A 14158-nucleotide genomic window follows, 5' to 3' on the forward strand; every position below is an offset into this window, starting at 1 on the left:
TGGTAGATGTTAAACTTTTTAAGAAACTACCAAATTATGTCCAAAATAGTTGCACTATTTTATATATCCATCAGTAGTTTATGAGAGTTCCAGTGGCTTTACATCCTTACCAATATGTAATATATTCCAGTCATTTTTATCTTCTCCATTCTAGTAGAGTCATAGCAGTATCTAAACATGATTTTACTTTGCATTTCCCTAATGACTAATAATGTTGAGCATCTTCTCATGTTTATTGGCCACCTGTATATCTTCGGTGAATTCTACAGATGAATCTTTCATCTGATACATGTTTATAGATTTTAAAAACTTCATTCTTCAAAGGCACTTTCAAAAATGAATAGGACCAGTATCTAAAATATATCAAACTTCTTATAACTCGTAAAAAAAAAAATTGGGCAAAAGTTTTGAACGAATACTTCACCAAGTGAACAGTGGGAGGAATATCATTCCAAGCTGGACTCATTACGTATAAACACTCTGAGGCAAGAAAGGACTTGATGTGTCTATGGAACTGAAAAAAGACCTATGTCACTGGAGTGTTACACAATAGGTAAGCGGCGTAATATGAGGCTGGAGCTGGCAGGGGACAGGATCATACAGGACCCTGAAGCCATCGTAGGGAATTTGCTAGCTGTACAAACTTGGGCAACTGTCTTAAACTCTTTGTGTCTTTATTTTTGAAAATATAAAATCGGGATATTATTTAATTCATAAGCTAGTGAGTTAGGAAATGTAAAATGTTTACTATGTCCCTAGCACGTAGTAAGAGCTGTAAAGCATTTGCTCTATTATTTCCACTGCAATACATAATACCCTCTATCCACTATGGTATCATAGGCTAGAATTTAGACACCTAAACAATAGGATTTACAAATTAAATTCTCTTTCTCCATCCTCAGTGGGACCTATTTAAGCTCTTAACTATCTGCATAAAATGCTAATACCAGTAACTAAAAATTAATAATGAAACAATGACAGAAAAATAACAGCAGTGGCATTGTTCCACCTTTCTTGTCTCCTCAAGACAAGAGTCCCTGCTGTGCTTTGCAACATTAGCAATTGTTATCATACAAACTAATCTCTGACTCTATCTTCTGTTTTAAAAAAAGCAACAAATGAACAAACAAAGCAAACAAACTCATAGGCTCAGACTACAGTTTGCTGGTGACCAGAGAGGCAGAGAGATGGGGAAGGCTGAAGAGGGTAAAAAGAGCTAAATATATGGTGATGGAAGAAGGCCAGACTTCAGATGGTGAGCACACATGCCATATGCAGAGAGAACTGCAAATTTTAAACATATAATGTATCAACGAATGTCCCCAATAAATTTAATTCAATTTAAAACTCCCCCTCCGCAGTGCCCCCAAAAGGAAAAGAAAGCTACTCTGTAGTAAAATTGTTCTTCATCTGGTGATTACTATTTCATGGAATTTAATTCACACACCAAATCTTAAAATGAAAAGTTTTGTGCAAATATCTCGGACTTCTGCTTTTCCATTAAAACAAGATTTCCCTACTATTTTTGTAATCTATGCTTACTATATTGCTTCTTAAGTAATTATCTGTAGTGTGTTATTAGTACAAAACATATTAGGATAATGAAAACAATAGAGAGTATAATGTGGTAAATACCAATGTAATCATTATCTAGATTTTTAATAAAAACTTATGTAATGAAGTCCCCTGTGTGCCCTGCCTGTCCCCACTTTCCTTTTTCCTCAGCCCCTATTGTCAACCATTATCTTGAATTTGGCTGTTATTCCAAGGCACATTCTGAAATGTTTCCTGTATACCTATGCATCCACAAGCAATATGTAGAACTGTATTGCAGATTTTAACTTCATATTATCAGAATCACACTGTATGTCTTTGTGGTAGCCATGAAAATGTGCCACTCAGATCTCCTTGTTCTAGTGGACAGAAATTGCCTGATTGGCATAGCTGTTGCCTACTGGGTCTATCCCTGCGTTGTGCATTGGTTCCCACAGCAACTCCTAGCCAATAAGTGAGGACAAGAGGGTTGCTCATGCAGACACATTCTTGCAAAGCGAGGGACGATTTCAATGGGTAACTTTGGTTCCTAAACTCGTTGTCGGTCTGGCTCCTCTGCACCACAGTCTGAAAGCTCATCCCACATTCTCCAGCTCCCCCTTCTCCTTCACAGGTGCTACCAACGATGAATTTCTTGCACATCTAATTTTGTCTTGGAGCCTACATTTTAGAGGACCTGAACTAACAGAGCATTCTTTTACAATTTGCTTTCTTCATTTAGCATTGTTTTTATAATTTATTCATATGGATACATTTATCTCTGGTTTATTAATTTTAACCACTGCAAAGGATTCTGTCTTATGAATCTAGTATAATTGATTTATCCTTTCTCCTTGTAATGAACATTTATGTTGTCTCCAATTTTTTTGCCATTACAAGTAATGCTTCAATGAACATTCTAGTACATACGTCATTGGGTAGGTGCACCTTTACCAACAACTGTCAAATGCTCTCCCAAGTCACTGGGTAAGTTTACACTCCTCCCAGAGAGTGTCCACAGTTCTACTTTCTTACAACAATTGAAATTGTCAATCATTTTAATTTTGTCAGACTCATTGGTACTAAATGATACCTCATTGTAGTTCTAATTTGCATTCTCCTGGATACTATTGATAAGATGCATTTTTCACATTTGTTTGCCTTTTGATTTTTTATTTGGTGATTTATCTGGTCATGGTCTTTCTCTATTATTAAAATGAATTGTTTGTATTTATCTTCTTGTCTTCTAGGAGTTCTCTAAGTATGCTGTGCAATGATCCTATGTCTGTTATCTGTTTCAAAAATCATCTCAGGTGTTGATAAATACCTTCTCAATGTTTTTGATAACTTTTTATGCAGACAGATTTAAACATTTAATAGTTTATTTTATCATTCTTTGCCTTCATAGTTTTGCTTTTCATTCTCTAAAAAATCCTCTCTATGTCAAAGTCCTTCTGATATTTTTCAATACTGTGTTCTAAAAACTATTTAAATTTTGTTTTTCATGCAGATGTTTAAATCAAATAGAATTGGTCTTAGAATTTGTTGTAAGAAATGGATCCAATTTTGCTTTATTCTTAAGGGTAACTAATTGTCCTGAAATCATTTTTTAAACGATCTCGCCTTTCTCTCTGATTTGCAATGTTACTTTTATCATGTATCAGGTTTCCATACACACATCTTCCTGTGCAGGCTTCCTACTGTGTTCCATATTTCTATCTCTGTGATAATAGCATATTGTTTTAAGTAATAAACCATTATAAGGATTTTGATATCTGGTAATGAGTCCCCCACTTTTGATCTTCAAAATTCCCCTGATCATCTTTATTCCTTGTTTTGCCATATAAATGTTAGTATATGAGCTTGTCGAGGTCCATGGAAAATCCTATTGGGACTTTAAATGCAAATGATATAAATTTATGGGTTAATTTTTAGAGAATGAGGATCTTTATGAGTTGAGTCTTCCCAGCCACCGTCAAATCGTCTTCCTCCTCTTACTTGGGCCTTAAACATTCTTCAACAAAGATTTTAAATTTTCTCCATAAAAATATTCTCCATTTTTACTTTGATGTTGTAGAGATTATCTTTTTTATATTACATTCACTGGTTTTGGCTGATGATTAAAGATGTTTATATATTGGTCTTGCATCTAGTCACTATATTAAACTAATTAATTCTATTAGTTCATTCACAGCTACTCTTGGATTTTCTTTTTATGGTTTTTAAATTTTTTTATTTTTCAATTAGAGTTGACATTAAATATCATTTTATGTTAGTTTCAGGCATACAGAAGAGTGGCTAGACATTTATATAATTTATAAAGCGATCTCCCCAATTAGTCTCATACCCACCTGGCACTACACATAGTTATTATTGACTATATTCCCTATGCTGTACCTTGGATTTTCTACATATCCAATAATAAAATCTGAAAATAATGATTGTTTTGTTTCTTGATTTTCAATTTTTATGCCTTTTATTTCATTTTTGTGTCTTATTACACAGGTTACAGCCTCTCATACAATATAAAATAGAAGTTGTGTTGGATGCATTATTGGTTTGTTCTAGTCTTTAGAAGAAATAAATCTAATATTTTCTCATCAGGCATCATATTCATTCTCTATTTCTGTTACATATCTTTAAACAATTGAAGAAATTCCTATTACTATTCTGAGTTTACTAAGAGGTTTAGGGTCATTGTTGTTGTTTGATTCATTCTTCTGTATATGTTTCATCTCCTTTCACCTGTAAATTGCATTAATAAAGTTTCTGACACATTCTTAAAAATAACTCGAATGGCTCACAATGTATCCTCTTCTTAAATATACCTAGATTCAGCTTGATTTTTTCAAATTTAGGACTATTTAACTTGGATTTATTAGTGAGATTCGTCTCTAATTTTTCTTTATCACATCTGATTTCAATATCAAGATTATACTTGACTCTTAAAATGAGCTGGGAAGCATTCTGTCTTTTTCTATTCTCTAGTATAGTTTGAATTAAACTTGGAATTATCTCCTTGTGAATGTTTGATAGAACTTACCTGTAAAAAGTCAACTGGGAAACCTAATTTTGCCTTTTTAATTTTTCGGATTTTTTGACCACTCATTCCTTTAACAGTTATATATCTACTCAGATTTCCTATTTGTTTTTGATTGTTAGAAATATAGCTTTCTAGGCAATTGCCCATTTGCCTACATTAAAATTTATTGTTAGAGTTCTTAATAGCATGTATTATTTTAAAATTTCTGCTATCTTTGTGTATGTTCCATTATTTATCTCTAATGTTTTTTTATTGTGAGGCTTCTTCCTTTACTCTCAATCTTATCAAAAAATATGTCTATTTTATTATGCTTCTCAAATAACCTGATTTGACCTTAAGTTACACTATTGTACTTTTTTCTTATTCATTAATATCTGTGACATATATTAATTACAAACGTTTACATTCCTTGAGTTTACTCTGTTTCTTCTTTTCTAATTCTGGGTTGCAATTTTAGCTCATTAATTTCCAGTCTTTCTTCTTTCCCAATATAAGGGACTTAATATATTGATTTAGTTGTCCAATAGTAAGTAATTTTCTGACATCCATTTTCTGATCCATGAGTTGTTTACAATAATTCCTTTTAAGTTTTCAAACCTACGTTTGGAATCTATATATATATATATATATATATATATATATATATATACACATATATATATATATAATCTCAAAGTTTTCTTTAGGTTAATATTTAATGTATCTTTTCCCATCCTTTCACTTCAAAATTTTTCCCCCATTTTAAGACTAATATTTTAGTCTGTTTCTTATAAGCAACCAATTAAAGGATTTTTGTTTGAATTCAACACAACAAACTCTATCTTTAACTGGCAAACCTAGACAATTCACGATTATTTTCTTTATATTTTGATTTCATTTCTATTATCTTATTTTGTACTTTCTATTTGTTTATCCATTTCTATGATTATTTTTCTCTTCTCCCCCTTCTTTCCAATTTTGCCTTTTTTATAAGTATTCTGGGTATCCTCCAATAGTTAAGGATATGCTGTGAAACTCTTCCTCAGTGTTTTCATTTTTCAACAACAGAAATGTTAAAGATGTTTAAAGTGACACATATACCCCTTCGCCCTATATTCTGACATATCCCCAAGGACCATTTCCACCCTTAGAGACCAGTGCTTTGAAATGTACAAATTCTAACCCATCTGGAAATTTTTTGTTTTATCCCCACACTTCTTTTTTCAGACTCAGATGTATCTAACACTTGTGCAATGACTCCTATTGGCCCGAGCATTTTATCCATTAACTCTGCATCACTAGTGAGGGACCTGGGATAGAAAGCTTCAATAATGTGCCCCAGTTCACACAGCTGTTACAAGTTAAAACTGGGGTTTAGAGTTGCACCTGTCTAATTTGAAGTCCTGTGGAGTCTCTGGTATTCTTATTTTGTGTGTCTGAGAAGAAAACATGGGTAGAGCTTCTCCTGTTAAGAACTCATTTCAATAGTCACAATATCATCAAGAAAGCAGCAGAGGCAAAGGGGAGAAGAGAAATCAGCACAATCAGAAAACTGATGAGATGTTATTTAAGCCTTTCAAAAAAAAAAAAAACCCCTCAAATTTGAGCTGATCATCTGAGAATGTATAGATGTTAGATTTGCCCCTTTGCTACATCTGAACAGGACTGAGGAGCTGAGTGATGAAACACCATACTTTAGGAAGGCAACAATAAGCTTCAAATGGAGACTGAAAGAGAACAATTCTGGATGCTGAGCAGCTGTGCTCACTAATCAGGGTGTTATTGTGCCCAAATTTCACCAGTGTCATCTCAGATGTAAATTCTCCACATGGCCTTGACCCCCTATTAGCTGAGTTGTCCTGAAGGCAATGTGTTGACCCGCATGTGTTCGATTATGTTTGAGTTCATTTTTTCCCCTGGCTGTGAAATTCAATTAAACCCACATTTTATAGTCTGAATGAAGTGGAAAGTAGATGTTTATGGCATTTTCTAAGCTCCCAGTCTATTATTTTTACCAAATCAGAGCAACTGTTGACAATCCTTTATACTCCTTCACATCCTACTAAAGAATCACTCCCCTAGTTCAGGCTGTGAGAGTCCTATATCCTTAATACCTGAGGTTGGGGACATTATCCTTGACTCTCAGGCCTAGATGTCGTAGTAGCCTTGTCTGGATATGTCTTGCTAATATCCACTAGAAATTAGCCAACAATTTAAAAAGTGCATGGCCTAAGATTTCTCCGCCACCTCTTTTGGTATTAAGAGATGGAGGATGGACAAGTGGGTCTGCTAAGGAGGTAAAGCTTTAAGGAAGACCAGAGGTACTTCTCTGCCAAGAAAAATATCCACAGAAGAAGCAATGACGTTTGTGCATAGAAGATGGCAACACCGGGAAAAAGAAAACTAGAGTTAGTTGTTTAGTTTACACACTTCCCTTGAGAGAAATCAATGTATCACTGATGACGATACACCAGAAATTGTAGAACAACTCTTCAAACACTGAGAATTATGGAACCCAGGTGGGTTGTCTTTAGGTTGGATCAACACAGGTTGAAATGGCAAGGTTTGAACTTAATGCCTTGATCATCCACCCCACATGAGTATGCCAGTATCAGCTGTAAATTCCAGCAACTAGCTCAATGCTGCAATGTTCTACTTACTATTAAACATTTTAAACATTTTATTGTACAGCAAATTGGCTATATAACGAATTAGATGAAATATTTATCCAGGGTCTTCTGGTGATCATATCACAGAAGTAACCACATATGATTTCACTAAGGGTCCCATATTGTGATATTCTCAGTGTTTTGTGGAATACACAATCATGGACAGAAGATACAGAAACAGCTCTTAAAGAATTAAGACTTTGGTTGGACCCATGCAATACAAGTGTTTTCCTTACAAATTTTTGCTCCTATAAGGTGTACATATTGTTGGAAAATATTTTTTTTAATCTCTTCTTAATTCAGAAAACCTCTCCACAAAGTAGGAGAAACAAAACAATGTTATTATTGAATGAACTTAAGCCAGAATGTGATCACAGGCAATTCACAAAGAGACTGCAAAAACAAAGAAACCTCACCCTTCTATACAGCCAAGCTGATACAACTTATTACATACATGCTCTCAAGATAAACAATAACTAGTCCTCAAGTAAGAGAACTTGACAGCACCATTAGTCACACATAGTTTATCCTAAATTCACTTAGTAATTGCAGTGGGCATCAGTGTTAGCTAATTGGCTATTTCCAAAAGAAATATAAACTTCTCATATATTTATGACAAGGGTAGATGGAGGAGCCTGCTCAAGTTAGGTTTCTACTCTCCCACAGAAACTGGGAGATAGGGACACTATCTTTCTTCATGATTACATTTCAAAGAGACCAACCCCAGGTCCCTGAGAAAGACATCCTGAGTTTCCAAAGCTGACAAAAGGATTATTTAACTTTCTAAAAGATTTACATACATTGGGAAGAGATGGAGAAAAATCTTACAATTAGTAAGTAAATGCTCTACGAAAAGGAAGGTGAGTCTTCCCTATTTTCAGTAATCTTTTTTTTTATTTTTATTTTTTCAAACTTTATTAAGTTATAATTGACACTTAAAAATTTGTATATGCTTAAGATGGACAACTTAGTGCTTTGATATAAGTTGTGAAATGGTCACCACAATCAACAGGGAAAACTTCTATTTGCCCTTGTAACGTATGTACCCAGTTCTCCTGTTTGAGCAGCATAGGGCAGGAAGTTAGTGATGGTCTCAGAAAAGAAGGAAATAACAAGTTTTCCACCAGGCTGATGTTCTTAGTCTCAGTCAGTGGCTCTGGGACTCTTAATTCTTCATGCTCTCGCAGTAAAATACTGTGTTTCAGCAAAAAAAAATAGAGTTTTATCTCAAAAAATGTGTGCAGATGCAGCTCCTATAGCTCAGGAATGCTCCAGCCTGTTTGCAATTTCTAATCAACTGGCGAGATAACAAGAGTAGCTATTGCAGCTCCGACAAGCTCCACCTACTTCACAGAAGTTTGTATTTTGTGACTATGACCAATCTCACTTTTATCTACTGTTTAAAATTATGCATGCGTATTACTGATATCGCCAGTTTAATAGTGAATGTACTTTTCATTTAAACACAGCAGTTTTCATATTAATTATAATGAGAATTAAAAGATCATTGAATAGACGTTTCACCTGCAAGTATGTGACTGTGGGGTGGTAGAATTTGAAACTAATCATATTCATAGATTTAAACATAAAGGGCACAATGAACTATAAGAAGGTAGGATGCTCTCAGGGATAGAGTACAGGTTTTAAGAAAAGAAGCCTTGTATTTCAACCCGAACTTGACATAGGATTTGCTATGGGATCTTAAGCAAGTCATTAACTCAGTCTCCTCAAACACATAAACACACACACGTTCCTTGGAACTTGATTTATGTATATATCAAATGAGAATAAAAATAACTTTCTACCCATTTGATATGCTTACCAAAAAGATAAAGTCATAAATATGAGAGTTTTGGAGAAAAGTAAAAGTGCTACACAATATAATTATTCACTATCATAAAATTAACCATTACGGACAAATGGTAAATCTTATAGGATTTGGGGGCTGGAATTTGTAAAAGGGGTAATCAGGACACGCACAGTACCTGATATATATATATATATATATATACATACCATATTTAATAATAAGGTCCAAATGTTCAGGAGCAGTGTTATGATACAGGTGTGTTCAATTGAACTTGAAAGGTGCTTTGCCTCCAAATAGATAAAGAAGAGAAGGAAAAAGAAGTTCCCCAAATAAGAAAACATCAAGAGCCTAAGAGAGCATTATTCGCATGATTTGGAAGGTAAGCAACTTAAGCAGCAAGCTCTGTTGAATATCATCCAGGGCTCAGAAAAACAAATGGCCTTCTTGGCACAAGTAACCCTTGAGAGGACATGAATTCCTTATACAGGTGCTTAGATGACATCTCCAGGCCTCAGCCTCAAGAAATCTAGTTGGTTAAATTCCAGCAGCAGGAATAAAACAAAAGAGCAGAAGGACAAGGGTCTTCAGATGACGAAAGAAGGATTTGGGGACTACCAACCAGAAGTCGAGACTCTACATGCTACTGTATAACATTCCTAAATCCATGTTACTTTGTCCCATGTGTTTTTCTTGCCTCCTCCCAAGGATCAGAGGTAAAATATTTAAAAGAAAGAGCTTGCGTGATTATCATTAGGGAGCCCAGAGAGAAGAAGAGTAAATCTATCTACAGCCAGACTTGCAGAAGAAAAGACCAACCAGGAGAGACAGTCAGTACTAGGGGAGTCAAAATCATTGTCAAGGGCCTGGGACAAGGATGAAAAAGAGAAAAGCACAGAAGCCAGAGCAGAACTGAGAAATGGCCAAGGGAACTTAATAGTGGAGGGCCCCGGTTACCCCTGCACTGCTAGAGGGTTGAAGACGGTCGACAGACTAATAGTGGAGGCTATGCATAAACACCAGTCTTTTATAATTCCTAGACCCACTTTGTACTTAGTGAGAAGCTGATACCTATACTTATTAAATCCATTATGAGCCAGGACCCAGGCCTCTACATTCACTATCTCTAATCTTTACAATGACCCTGAAAAGGAATTATGTCCTAGTTTACAGATGGGAAAAACTGAGGTTCAAAGATGCAAAGCAACTTGTATAAACACATACTGTGTACCTGGTAGTTTATCAAATGTTTTGCCTTGTAACTCATGTCTTCTCACAATTAGCCCATTAAGGAGGTTTTATTATTGTCTTCATTCTACAGATTAAAAAACTGAGGCACAGAGTCGTTAAGTAGGAGCTGGTATTGCAAATGAGGTCAGCCTGCATCTTTCCCTTTGCATAACACCATCTCTGGAAGACAACAAATTGTTTCAGTTAATTAATTAATGCTTCTACTTCATGAGTAGAAGCAGGTGTTAGTTCTGGGGACTGGAACTTGATGTGTTCCATCCATGAGAACACTTCCAGGCGCCCTCTGAATTCTACCCCATCTCTATCCTCCCTACAATGCTTTCCACAGCCCCCCGGAAACCCATCCACATGCTCTCTCATATAAACTTATGCACAAGGGCTGATTCCTGATCCCATCTTACAATATGTCATTATCACAGTTGTCATGGAAGCTAAGTTTTCAGAGTCTTAATGAAAGTTTCATTCTTTTCCTCATTGTGCAATATCCAGATTTTGACAAACAGTAAAAAGGAACCAAAAGTGGTCCATAATTAATCTATTCACTAAACAAGGATTGTATTGGAAAGAGTAGTACCAAATTAACATTCTTGTAACAAGACAATGGCAGGAACAGAAGTGGCTATAGAGCTATTTGGTTCTCACTAAAGAAACTATAGCAGGCACAGGTGCTTTGGAAAAAAAGTGGTCCACTTTTAAAGACATACAATTCCCTGCTCTCCCACAGTAAATCCTGGGGAAGTCATCAACAGAGTCCTATATAAAAGATGTTTACATATAAGGGCAAATTTTTTGTTATATTTGCACCAGACAGAAGGAAAGAAATTGGATTATTATATCACCTACCCTCTTAACACAGTTGTTCCGAATGTTAGTTTGTTTTTGATTTCATTTATTTCTGCTCTAATTTTGATTATTTCATTTCTTCTGCTGGTTTGAGGCTTAATTTGTTCTTCTAGTTTTTTTGAAATGAAGCATTAAGTTGTTTATTTGGGCTCGTCTTTGTTTTTGGATGTAGGCCTGTAATGATATGAACTTTCCTATTATGACCACTTTTAGCCGTGTCCCAAAAGCTTTGATATGTTTTACTATCATTATCATTCGTTTCTATGTATCTCTTGATCTCTCTTTTTATTTCTTCTCTGACTCAGTTATTCTTCAGTAGCATGTTGTTTAATCTCCATGTATTGTGGTTCTTCCTGCTTTCTTTTTGAAGTTGATCTCTAGTTTCAAATCATATGATCAGAGAATATGGTTGGTATGGTTTCAACCCTTTTATATTTGCTGAGACTGTCTCTGAGTCCCAGTATGTGGTCAATCCTTGAGAATGTTCCATGTGCACTAGAGAAGAATGTATAAGCAGCTGTTTTGGATGGAAAGCTCTGTAAATGTCAATTATGTCCAGCTGGTCTAACGTGTCATTAAGGATGTTATTTCCTTATTGATTCTCTGGATGATCTGTCCATTTCCAATAGTGGGGTATTCAGGTCTCCTACCACAATAGTGTTTTGGTGTGTTTCTCCCTTTAGTTCTGTTAGTAATCGTTTTTGCATATTTCGGGGCTCCCTGATTGGGAGCATAAATATAATAAGTGTTATGTCTTCTTGATTCATGGTTCCCTTTATCATTATGAAGTGTCCCTCAGTATCTTTCTTTACCTTTTTTATTTTGAAGTCTATTTCATCCAATGTTAGTACCACTACTCCCACTTTTCTCTGAATATCATTTGCTTGAAATATCATTTTCCACCCTTTTACTTTGAGTCTATATTTGTCTTTGGAACTGAGATGTGTCTCCTGGAGGCAGCATATGGTTGGGTTTTGTTTTTTGATCCATTCTGCAACTCTATGGCTCTTTTATTGGTGAGTTCAGTTCGCTTATATTTAGGGTGATTATTGAGATATGAGATCTTCTTATAGCCATTTTATCTTGGACTTTCATTGCTCGGAGTTTTCATTGCTTCCTTGTCCTTGTGTTTCTGTTTTCTTTATTTTGGTTGGCTTTTGTGGGTTTTGCCTTTGGTTCTTCTTGTTTTATGTTATATACTTCAGTTCTGAATCTTTGGCATGCGGTTACCATTACAAATATGTAAAGGATAGTTATATACATACGGTTATCCATTTTCTTCTGCACATGCCTTATCTCCATTCCCCTTTGCAAATTTGGATCTTTGAATTCCCTCTCTTTTCTGTCATTATCTCAATTTGTCCCTATGTATGCTGAACGTTCATCACTATCTTGCTATGGCAATTCTCTTCTTATTGTTTAAGCTTATAAAGCCCTGTGCTTAGTAAAGGTTGCACTTCTCTGCTTCTATTTGCCTGATAGTCACCTTACTCCTAATAATGTATTTTTTTTTTTTTTTTTGTCATTTAGGTTTAGGTGAGCTGACCCCTTTCAGTATTTCCTGCAGTACAGGCCTCATAGCAGAGAATTCCCTCAACTTTCATATGTCTGGATAGGTCTAATTTCTCCTTCATATCTAAAGGAGAGCTTAGCTGGATACATTATTCTAGGCTAAAAGTTCCTTCCACTTAATATTTTGAATATTTTATTCCACTCCTTTCTTGCTTGTAAGGTCTGTGCTAAGAAGTCCAACGATACTCTAATGGGTTTTCCTTTATAAGTTACTGTTTTCTTCTCCCTGGCTGCCCTGAGAATTCTGTCTTTGTTGTTGATTTTTGATAATTTTAATACAATGTGTCTTGGTGAAGGCCTTTTGGGGTTGAGATAATTGGGTGTTCTGTTGACTTCTTGAATTCCAAGCTCCAGTTCATTTCTTAGATTTGGGAAATTCTCATACACTATTTTTCTGAAAATGCTTTCTAGTCCCTGCTCCTTTTCCTCGTCTTCGATAACGCTTGTTATATTTATGTTTCCTCTTTTGATGATATAGGCTAGTTCTTTTATTTCTCTTTCATTATTTTTTATTCTTTGGTTTCTCTCTTCTTCCTTCTGATTTACTTTTAGATTTCTGTCTTCGATACCACTGATACTTTCTTCCATTTGGGCAATTCTATTTCTTAAGCTTGCTGTTTAAATTTTCAACTCTTGCAGTGTGTGTGTATTTTTTGTTTAATCTCCATAAGATCTATTCTATTTTGTTTCTTTCTTTTTTTCTTTTTTTTTTATTTTGAGGGTTTCAATCTCCTTTCTCTGCTCATCTAGTTGTTTTTTTCAATTCAATTCCCGAAATTGTTCATATGACTCGTTTTGGAACTCACTGAGTTTTTTCAGAAATACCATTCTGAATTCTGTCATTTAAGTTGCATGTTTATACATCTGTAAGGTTATTTTCTGGAGATTTTTCTCTTTCTTTCTGAGATGCCTTGTCACCTTGGTTGTTCTTGATATTTAATGGACTATTTCTCCTCCTGGGCATTAATGGACATGTATTCTGCTTTTTTCTAGAAAGATTTATTATATAAAGGTCTCTCTTTAGTCTGCTGCAAAGGTGGCACTTTTCTTTTGGTTTCCAGTAGGTGGCATCTAAGCCTCTTGGATCCTTGCTTTATATAAAGCCTTAAAAACACCTTTTTATTTTCTTATAGATATTTAATCATTCTCGTTACCCTCAGTTTCAGTCCCTGTCAGTGTTAGCAACAGTTTCGGTAGTGTTTGCTCAGCTTCCCCTGGGGCTCTGCGCAGTGATCGGTCTCAGAGGGTATGGAATGAGGGGCCACCTGGGATGGGGAATTGGGGTTGCAGCTTTGCCTCAGCTTTGCATCCAGGGCCAGTAAAAATCAACTGTTGTTTCTCTGCCATCCTGTCCTGCTTCTCTGCTTTCTGTCCTAATGACTGGGTACTGCTGCCAGCCACACGGAGCTCACAGCATTTCCATGCAGGGCTGTTCAAGGAAGCTGTCACATCTTCATCCCT

The sequence above is a fragment of the Rousettus aegyptiacus genome, unplaced genomic scaffold (assembly GCF_014176215.1).
Source record: "Rousettus aegyptiacus isolate mRouAeg1 unplaced genomic scaffold, mRouAeg1.p scaffold_m13_p_5, whole genome shotgun sequence".
NCBI classification, from domain to species: Eukaryota; Metazoa; Chordata; class Mammalia; order Chiroptera; family Pteropodidae; genus Rousettus; species Rousettus aegyptiacus.